The sequence below is a fragment of the Delphinus delphis genome, chromosome 10 (assembly GCF_949987515.2).
Source record: "Delphinus delphis chromosome 10, mDelDel1.2, whole genome shotgun sequence".
In the NCBI taxonomy this organism is placed as follows: Eukaryota; Metazoa; Chordata; class Mammalia; order Artiodactyla; family Delphinidae; genus Delphinus; species Delphinus delphis.
The window spans coordinates 10,709,427-10,719,408 of record NC_082692.2 but is presented as its reverse complement, the minus strand read 5'-3'; the positions used below and the strand labels follow the sequence as shown (position 1 = coordinate 10,719,408).

At 47.8% G+C, this 9,982-nt stretch overlaps 1 pseudogene; it reads left to right on the top strand.

Moving 5' to 3' along the window:
- Positions 1-2,126: 2,126 nt before the first annotated feature.
- On the top strand, positions 2,127-9,982 carry LOC132432966 (RNA-binding protein 7-like; annotated as a pseudogene).

Genomic DNA, 9,982 nt, shown 5'->3' with positions numbered 1-9,982 from the left:
TGCCTCCGAAAAGGGATATCAACGATAAATAACGATCTGCTCTCTAGAACCCTAGAAAGCTTCCCGCAGTGGAGGCTCTGAGTGTCCTTGAAGATGCGAGGAAGACAGGAAAGTGAAAACAAGAGGACTGATTGTTTCCAGTCGTGAAAGAGGCAAGATCTCCCAGGCTACTTCATTAGCTGGTCCAGCCAGGCAATTGGTCCCCATCCCCAACTACTAGGAGGTACAGGGGTCTTATGTGGGAGTCAAATGTACATGAGAGGCTCTGGAATCAAGACCATCAGGTATGTGGGAGGACAGGGGGCTGGTACCCTACTGACATCAGGGCTCTAAGTGAAAGTCCACATGCAGGACCCTAAGACCGCACTGCCACCTGGCCTCTCATTCCGAGAAGGTTGGCAGCCATACAGTTACCCTAAGACAGGAAGCGGAGCGTGACAAGAGGGAGGGTGTGTGCAAAGGCCCAGGGGTTGAGCCAGGGTTGCAAGTGTTCGGGTGGGAAGAACAGTGAGCCATGAGCCCAGGGAGGTGGGCAGAGGCAAAATAGGAACCTTGAACCTTACCTTCCAGGCTAGGAGGGGTTGTTGCAGAGGGTTCTAAACAATAAAATGACATGATCACATCAACATTCTAACAGGATCCTTCTGGCAGCAGGATGGGATCTAAACGGTTAAGGAGGTAAAGCTGGGCCTGTGTGTTTGGGGATAGGCACTGACGTCGACTCCTGAAAGAGAGCATACAGGAGGAGGAGGGGCAGGTTTGAGATGGGAAAGAACACACTGGAAAAAGTAAAACTGAAAACCAGAGTCAGGCAGCCTCTCGCCGGCCTCTTATTCCACATGGCAAGACTCCAAGCCCACAATGTTGCCCCTTAAACTTGCCAGTTAATAGACCGAGGAAAGACCTGAGATATTGAATGTAAAGGAATACTGCAAGTTGAACGGAGCTGTTGCTATGATATTTTCAACCACTGTTCACCTCTTGCCAGGAAATGTCATTTAATTTGGGGTTAGATAGATTTGCCAGGAAATACACCAGTGTGTAGTAGGGCTGTGGACTAGAGGTCAATTTTACAATTATGAAATAGCTCGCTTTTCCAGAAGCACCGGGCTGTATCTTTAAAAGGCAGCTACTGAAGTGATACCCACACAGACTGTGGCTACTGGGGATACCAGTGATGATGATGTCGGGGGCCGGGGGGGCGGGGAGAAGGGCTCTGAGTACCCAGCTGAGCAATGAACTGGGCAGCTTGGGAGAGGAGGTTGAGGTTCCTCTACAGATGTCATCAGCAAGGACTGGGCATAAAAATTAAACTTGAGCAGCCTCCAGGAGCCTCGGTGTATCCTCCCGCGGCCTGGACAGTTCTCGGGGCATCCATGGTATATACAGAATTGACACTATCCCCAAGAGAGCCAATCCTCCTTTACTCCTGCTTGGCACTCAGGATAACTTTAGCTGGGACCAAGTCAATGACGAAATCCAAATGCTATTCTGGGCTCAGACAGTCACCATGTAGAGGAAGAGTTCAGCAACTCATTTTCAATTCGGAGGCTGAATATAAATGCCAGCTAGTATCTTCAGCTATTCTCAAAAACAGCCCTGCCTCTGATTCGGGCCATGTCTGAAGGGGGCTGAGATCAGGGAGAGGCAATTCCCTTGGCTTGCAAAACTTAAAGGGACACCAGGAAAAACTCAGTAATCAAGATAAATGATATCTTCATGCAATAGTTAAAAAATTAAAATTAATGTTAAAAAATCCGTGATGAACATCACATCAAAAGTTTTTAAAGTGCCACGTCGAGTCGTATGGGAATCTGAAACAAAGCGAAAAACCAGTGATGTCAACTATTTGTTTATTTAAAATTTTGATATGTTGCTCCCAGTGGATTTTTTGCATTAATTTTGATTTTTTTTAATGTATGACATTAACACATTCTGAGTACTGACTTTTTGGTCACCTCCTTAAAGCTGGCACCAGAGGCAAGCACCTTGCATGCCTTGATCTCAGGCTGGCCACGTGGACAAGAATTTGGAGTTTTACACATTTTCTCTCACAGCTTCAGAAACCTCTCACCCCCAGCCCTGTACAGACACACACACACACACACACACACACACACAACGGCATGGAGAAATTAAAAGCTACTCTTTGGAAATGTAAGCAGACATCCTGTTCATCTGCAGAGGTGACAGAGGACATTCTTAAAGAACTTTTCCCATTTATCTTTTTTTTGCGGTACGCGGGCCTCTCACTGCTGTGGCCTCTCCCGTTGCGGAGCACAGGTTCCGGACATGCAGGCTCAGCGGCCATGGCTCACGGGCCCAGCCGCTCCGCGGCACGTGGGATCTTCCCAGACCGGGGCACGAACCCGTGTCCCCTGCATCGGCAGGCGGACTCTCAACCACTGCGCCACCAGGGAAGCCCCCATTTATCTTTTTAAGAGTATCACTGTTCACCTGTAAATGCACACCTGGGATGGGCGTTGGTAACAGAGCTGTACCTCGGGTTGTGCTCACACACAGAAAGGAGGAAAATCAATTTCAATCCCCAAAAGACAGGCTGGCTGGTGCAGGAGGCCATCCAATGCTAGCCCGGCCTGATGGGCTCGGAACAAGATTCTTGTCCTCACCGCTTGGCCGCACATTCAGCGGCGGCAAGGAAGCCTGGAGACTCTCACTCTCACTGGGGGAGAGAAAGACGTGGCTTGTACAAGCCACAGGATAAACACTTTAAGCGGCGCAGGGGGAGAGGCCAGCACGGGCGTGTGCAATGTGGAGCAGCGGACTTGCGTTTGCACCTAATGCTCTAGAGAAATTGGCCGAGACTAGCTCAACCGGCTGGAAACATTACTGCCGTAACTCCGTCAAGGTCACTCGTCAGGCTGGGGTTTCTACTTCCCAGGGGCTTGCTGCACAGATCGGCCTTACCAAAGGGCCATAGCTCATGGCTCCGTCTCAGGGGACCCTCCCAGGCCTGGTTGCCATTTTGCTCGTCCCTTGCCCAGCCTGGGGATCTGATTCCAGGCATCCGAGGTCCACAGCAGGTACCGGCTGAGCCTGGAGCCTGTGCCAGTGGTCATGGCAGCCCTGAGCCCTTCCAGATGTCTGCGGACTGGGGCCATGTCTGTCACCTCAGAGATGATTACGAATATGTTATTAGAAACGGCATGAATGGCAACAAGATCCAAGGCACAGAGGGGTGGTTGACCGAAGGCAGCCAGGCTTCTCCTATAGAAGACGTGGGAGGACTGCATCCCTGTCCCTAGGAGCGTACACATTTCTCCCCCATGGGAGGAATAGGGTTTGGTGGAAAGAGCTGGAGCATAGAAGTCAAATAAATCTGCAGACCCAAGTCCGAATCCTGGCTCCACTCCTGAGCTACGGTATCTGGGGACACTATTTAACCTCTCTGAGGTTCAGTTATCTAATCTATAACGTGGGAAAAGCTAATGGATGGAAAGTGCCTGGCGCAGATCTCAGGCTCCTCATGCATGTCTGGTCCCCGTTCCCAGCAGAGAGGCGCCACATACGATCTCTTTTCTCTCCGTCTCTTAACTGGTGCTTTCTTACGCCCAGAATCTCAAGGCTACCTTCACTCCCTGTCTTCATGTTCGAGGCTCAGCCTGGCCCTCTCTTTACCAAGGATTTGGGATCAGGGATAATGGGGCTGGATTTTCAGGAGGAAGAAATAGCCAGATGAACGCATCACCTGCCCAGCGGCCTGATGCTCTAGGCAGGGAGGCAGGGAGGAGAGAGAGAACGAAGCCACATCCCTTCCTCTCCTCTTCTCCTGGGCTCCTATCTAGTCCCGAGGATCTGAGAAAGCAAGCCTAGCCGTCCACAGCCAGTCAGTTGGCTGTGATCCTGAGCTAAGTTGCGGGGAAGGTGGAGACAGAGACGCAGGCTCTGAGGCTGAAGGAGAAGGCTGGACATTTGAAAGGGACAATACGAGCCCGAGGCATATAACGCTGACACCAGCTGGGGTGATCAGGAGGGAGACCCAGAGCCAAAGCAGAAAACACAGAAAATTTTTATTTAAACCAGAAATTCAGGACTTATTTGTTGGCTGCGAGAAAGGTGATTTGAAATTATGAATGCCCTCCCAAATCTAAGATACATGACTGCCAGCCTCAGTAGTCCTCCTGGGAGAGATTATTGGGAGACTTTAAATCTGATGGGTCAGGCAGGACCTTTCTGGGATGAAGAGTCTCAGAGAGGAAAAAGAGTCTGCTCCAGCCTCGGATGCCCAGGTGGACAGGGATGCCTCCTGCAGTGACAGCTGAAATGTGTCAAAGAAAAAATGATTTCTGATACTTGCTAGCGACGGTAAGGCTACTACAGTGGGGGGTTGTGGTAGGGGACAGAGACCAGGCTTAACTCTGACTCTAACAAGGACAGTGGGGATTCATAGTGAAGGAGCAGAGTGAGGGTCAGTGGATGGAAAACTCTAAGGAGAGACATCGTGGCTATGGGAATTCTCTCTTTTTTTTTTTTTGCGGTACGCGGGCCTCTCACTGCTGCAGTCTCTCCCATTGCGGAGCACAGGCTCCGGACGCACAGGCTCAGCGGCCATGGCTCACGGGCCCAGCCGCTCCGCAGCATGTGGGATCCTCCCGGACTGGGACACGAACCCGTGTCCCCTGCATCGGCAGGCAGACCCCCGACCACTGTGCCACCAGGGAAGCCCGGGTATGGGAATTCTTGTGAGAATGACTCGACAGAATTCTTGCTGATACCAGCGTGATATCAAGGGTAGTCAGACACCAAAGGTGGGGAGTTTTCACTAAACTGGCTTTATAGGATTCTTGCTCAAACTGGTTTCTACAAGGACGGAGAAGGAAGCCCAAGGTCATGCCTAGTCCAGTCGAGGGCTCCCAGGAGGTTGATTAAAGTTTGGTCAAAGGAGAGAGTCATTGACAAGTGCCTGGGCCCGGCTAGGGGTTTTGGCTAATGGTAGGGGGGCAAGATATTTCTGAATGCAGCATTGGGAGGTAGAAAGTGCCCCAATTCTAGGAACTGAAAGAAATTGCAATTAGCTAACTTCTTATTTAGGGAGATTTTATTGACGAGAGAGGCCTTTCCCATGTTCATGGGCCCAACAGCTGCAGGAACAGCGACAAAGCAACAGTCTCCTGAGACCTAAGCCACAGGTATGGGAAATGCAGTTGCAGAACCAGTCCACCAGGTGGCAGAGTGAGAGCGGCATGGCCAACCCAAGAGGAAAACACGATGGTGGCCAAGCGCAATAGTGGGCCACTCAGGACCCACAGGGTCTGGGTCTGTGTTTATTACCAGCCATATCTGGTGGGGGAACTCAACGTTAAAATATTTATATTTTGATCAAGGCTGTCACTCATGCCTTTGGTTGTGTGGAGCCTGGGGAAATAAGAAGTTACACTCAAAACTTGTTCACATTTGTTAAAAAAAAACAAAATACAAAAGAAAAGATGATGATGAACCGTTTGGCAAGGTTGTTTCTTTTTGGGTAAATAGGAGTTGACCCATTTAACTGGGGCTCAAAGATCACTATCAAAGAAGGTGAGGTTGTTGACTGCTCGGCCCAGTCTGATAGGAACAACTTCTGCTTCCTTTCTTGACACTTCTTGGATCCCAGCCTGAGGAAAGGACTCCGCTGACAGCTGGAGCCGCCTCCAGGGGTTTCCCAGCTCCAGTTCCCTGGATGTGGGCCCTGCTCAGAGAGCACAGGCAGACAAGGAAGCAGCTCCACTGCCCACAGCAGTGTACTGTGGGCACTCTGTCACCCCCCCCAGCTCTGAGGGACCCTAGCCAAGGAGGAAAGGAGAATCTTGGGGGCAGGGCCACCCTGAGGCTACAGGGAGAAGGAAGCAACTTCTCCTCAAACCACAGTCCAATGGCAGACTCCGTTAAGCAGGATCTTTCAACTGGGTCATCTCCCCCAGCCTCTCCCTCTGCCCCGTCTCCAGCTTGCCTATCCCACCTTATCCACTCTCCACGGGAAGGAAAGCTATTTATTGAGCAGAAGCAAACGCTACTGATAATACTGTACATACTATAGAGCAGGCTTTGAAACAGATATTAACTCATTTAATTCTGACAACAAACATTTGAGAATATCATTACACCCACTTAGCGGATGAGTAAATTAAGGCACTGAGAGGTCAAGTGACTTCTTTAATACCGTAGAGATAGTAAATGACAGAGCCTGGATTTCCATTCACATCTGTCTGACTCCAAAGCCTGACATGATTGTATTGTTTTATATGTGTTGCCCATCCCAGGACTGTTTGTATTTTTTAAAGGGAGCCTGCAAAGGGCAAGACGAAAGACGAATACAACAGATGATCTCTTGCCCCAAATGTCTGCAGTTTCACCCATGACAGATTAATTTTCCCAGTGTTTGGATCTTATTTTTCCTTTTTCTTATTTGTAGGTTATTTTTGCCTTTTGCTATCCTTGATCGGGCTTCAAATTGCCTTCCTTGTTTTTCTTTCTATGTCATTACAGGGATGAAGAAATGGGATGTGTTAAATGAATTTTCACAATTATAATTCAACATGTTCCAACAGGACTGACACGCCAAAACATCTAAGTGGCTAAGAACCATCAGCGGGTGCCAGGCCAGAGGACTAAGTGATGTCACTGCTCACCCTATCCTCATCTCCATCGTCACAGCCCAATCTCTCCAGAAAACTTTCCTTCGCTTATTACAATGGTGGGATGTGTCTTTAAATAAACGACCATTTTAATGATCCTGCATTTGCAACTTCCAATATTTAGACTATTGTATTAATTTCCTAAGGCTGTTGTAACAAAGCACCTCAAACGGGTGGCTTAAAAGAACAAAATTTATTCTCTCATAATTCTAGAGGCCAAAAGTTTGAAGTCAAGGTGTCAGCAGGGCTGTGCTCCCTGCCAAGGCTCTAGGAAGGACTCCTTCCTTGCCTCTTCTAGCTTTGGTGGTCGCCAGCAATCCTGGTCATTTGGCTTGTACGCACATCACGCCAATCACCGCCTCTATCCTCATGCGCCACGCTTTTCTGTGGCTGCATCCAGATCGCCCTTGTCTCAGAGACACAGCCTTCAGAGTCAGGGCCCGCTCTAATCCAGTATGACCTCATCTTAACTTGTTACATCTACAAAGACCTGATTTCCAAATGAAGTCACATGCACGGGTACCGGGGTTAGGATTTCCAGACATCTTTTCAGGGAGAATGAAAGGATGCCATTTGCAGCAATAGGGATGGACCTAGAAATGATCATACTAAGTGAAGTGAGTCAGAAGGAGAAAGACAAACAGCGTATGATATCACTTATACGTGGAATCTAAAATATGACACAAATGAACTTATTTACAAAACAGAAACAGACTCACAGACATAGAGAACAGACTTGTGATTGCCAAGGGAGTGGTGGGGGGGAGGGATGGAGTGGGAGTTTGGGATGAGCAGATGCAAACTAGTATATGTAGGATGGATAAACAACAAGGTCCTACTGTGTAGCACAGGGAACTATATTCAATATCCTGTGATAAACCATAATGGAAAAGAATATGAAAAAGAACATATATATATATAACTGAATCACTTTTGCTGTACAGTAGAAATTAACACAACATTGTAAATCAACTATACTTCAATAAAATTAGTTTTGTTAAAAAAAAGGTATCTTTTCAGGGGACACAATTCAACCCACACCTACTTTTTCCCAAATGCAAGGCAGATAATAATCGATCATAGGATTTTCTGCTGAGTACCCATCACGGTCCTTCTCCAAGTAGCTGTCCTGACTACACTTCCAAGCAATCAGAGCCAGCATTTCAGGTGGGCCTGACTTGCCCTCATGAGTCCCACTGAAGGGATGCGTCTGTAATAATGGCAATGAGTTTGTCGGGGAGATCGTGCCGGAGCCCCTCAAGCCCAGTGCAGGTGGCTGCCTTATGCAGGAGATGGGTCCTGCTGAGGGGTCGCCCTGGACAGCCCTGTTGCCAGACCATCTCCTTCTTGGTCAAGCAGGTACCATGAGACGTGACCATAGCCTTAAATTCACAGAGGAAAGGTCCCACTGCTTTTTCTGAGTCCACAATCCACGTGCACTGTAGCATGGCCTGGTTCCAACTTCACTCCAGGCACACATTTCTCCTCCCTCCACCCCCTGCAAATTGGAAACAGTGATACACAGCCATCTCGCAGGGCTGTGGGGCAATTTAATTAATGTTTATAAAGCACTCTGAGGTCTTCAGATGAAAACTGCTGTGTAAGTGCAAAATTATTATTAGTTCTCAGCCCCCTGTCCCTTGACTTCTGACATGGGCTTTTGTTGTTCCTGAATGGGAGCTGTTTATGGTCCGTCCAGCTGGCTCTTTCGGGCACATAGGCAAGTACATACACATTTGCAGAATTTTTTTCCCTTTGAGAAAAGCATTCCAACTCTGTGGGATGTCTTGAAGCTTTTCAAGGTCTGAATGTCTCCCTACTTGTCTCTACTGAGTACTGTAATCTACAAGAGTAGATTGTAAACAGGCTACTTTGGAAAAGAGTTAGAGGGAAAAACGGTCAATTTGAAGAAATGGCCCCTCTTATAATGAAGACTAAAATAATATCTCCTTCTCATGCAGAATCTAAATGAATCACTAAGTGAGCTCTGTCTCCCTTGCCCAGAGGGATTCTGTACGGGTTTATGCATTGAAAGGAGGAAAGAATAGAAGATTTGCTTTCAGTGCCCAAGTTTCGCTTCCTTCCTTCACTCTAACTTCTCAGGAACCATGGAAACCAATACACCCCACCTAGATGATGTTTTCCTGCTAGTCTTTGTTGCCTAACTGTGCACTTGCCTGAGATCCCTTGGGGAGAATGAAATAAAGAAGTGGAATCGAAAAAAAAGATATGTCTGCAAGTGAAATGCCTTGTCTCTGAAGGACAGAACGGGGCTCGAGTGTAATTCATCAAGCTCTGGGGCAACAAACAATGTCATAAGGCACCATCTTCCTTTTCTCTAAAACGTATTCATACTCATCCCGTAATACCCACACACAACCCATTAGGATCCCTTCAAGGTATCTTTTGGATTATCTTAACGCTTGGTTAGCAGGGTCTGTTAGTCAACTGCTGGAAGATTTTATTTTTAAAAATCACTAAGGAGCAATTAGTTAACATGTAATCAGTTGGACAAAAGTACAGGACCAATGAAAGATGCAAACGTGCTTTCCCTTTCGTTTTCCGGCCTGGGTAGGGCCCGGCCCAATGGCCATCCCCGCTTTCCTGGGACAAGCGGGACGGTCCATCCCGACACCCAACAGGCTGGGCCAGTAATAAAAGTGAAAATTCCAAAAGATAAGGATGGTAAACCAAAGCAGTTTGCGTTTGTGAATTTCAAACGTGAAGTTATCTGTTCCTTATGCCATGAATCTGCTTAACGGAATCAAACTTTTTGGAAGGCCCATCAAACTTCAGTTTAGATCAGGAAGCAGCCATGCCTCACAGGAGGTCAGTTTGTCATATTCCCAGCAGCATGTTGGAAGTTCAAGCCCTACTTCCACGTCTCCTAGCAGGTACGAAAGGACAGTGGATAACATGACTCCATCAACACCGATAATTCAAAGATCTTTTTCTTCTTCAGAAAATTTTCAGAGACAAGCAGTGATGAACAGTGCTTTGAGACAGATGTCCTATGGAGGGAAATTTGGTTCTCCACATCTGGATCAATCAGGATTTTCCCCATCAGCTCAGTCACATAATCATACTTTTAACCAGTCTTCAACCTCCCAGTGGGGCCAAGATACACCATTATCACAGCGAAAAGTCGGACAGAATTCTCGTCCTTACGTAGTGGATAGACATAGCCGTGAACAGTATTACACTGACCATGGGTCCGACCATCATTACAGAGGAAGCAGAGATGATTTCTTCTATGAAGAGAGAAATCACTTCATGGCTGGAGCCATGACTATGATAACAGAAGAGACAGTGATAGCGATGGAAATTGGCACTCATCTCGACACTAA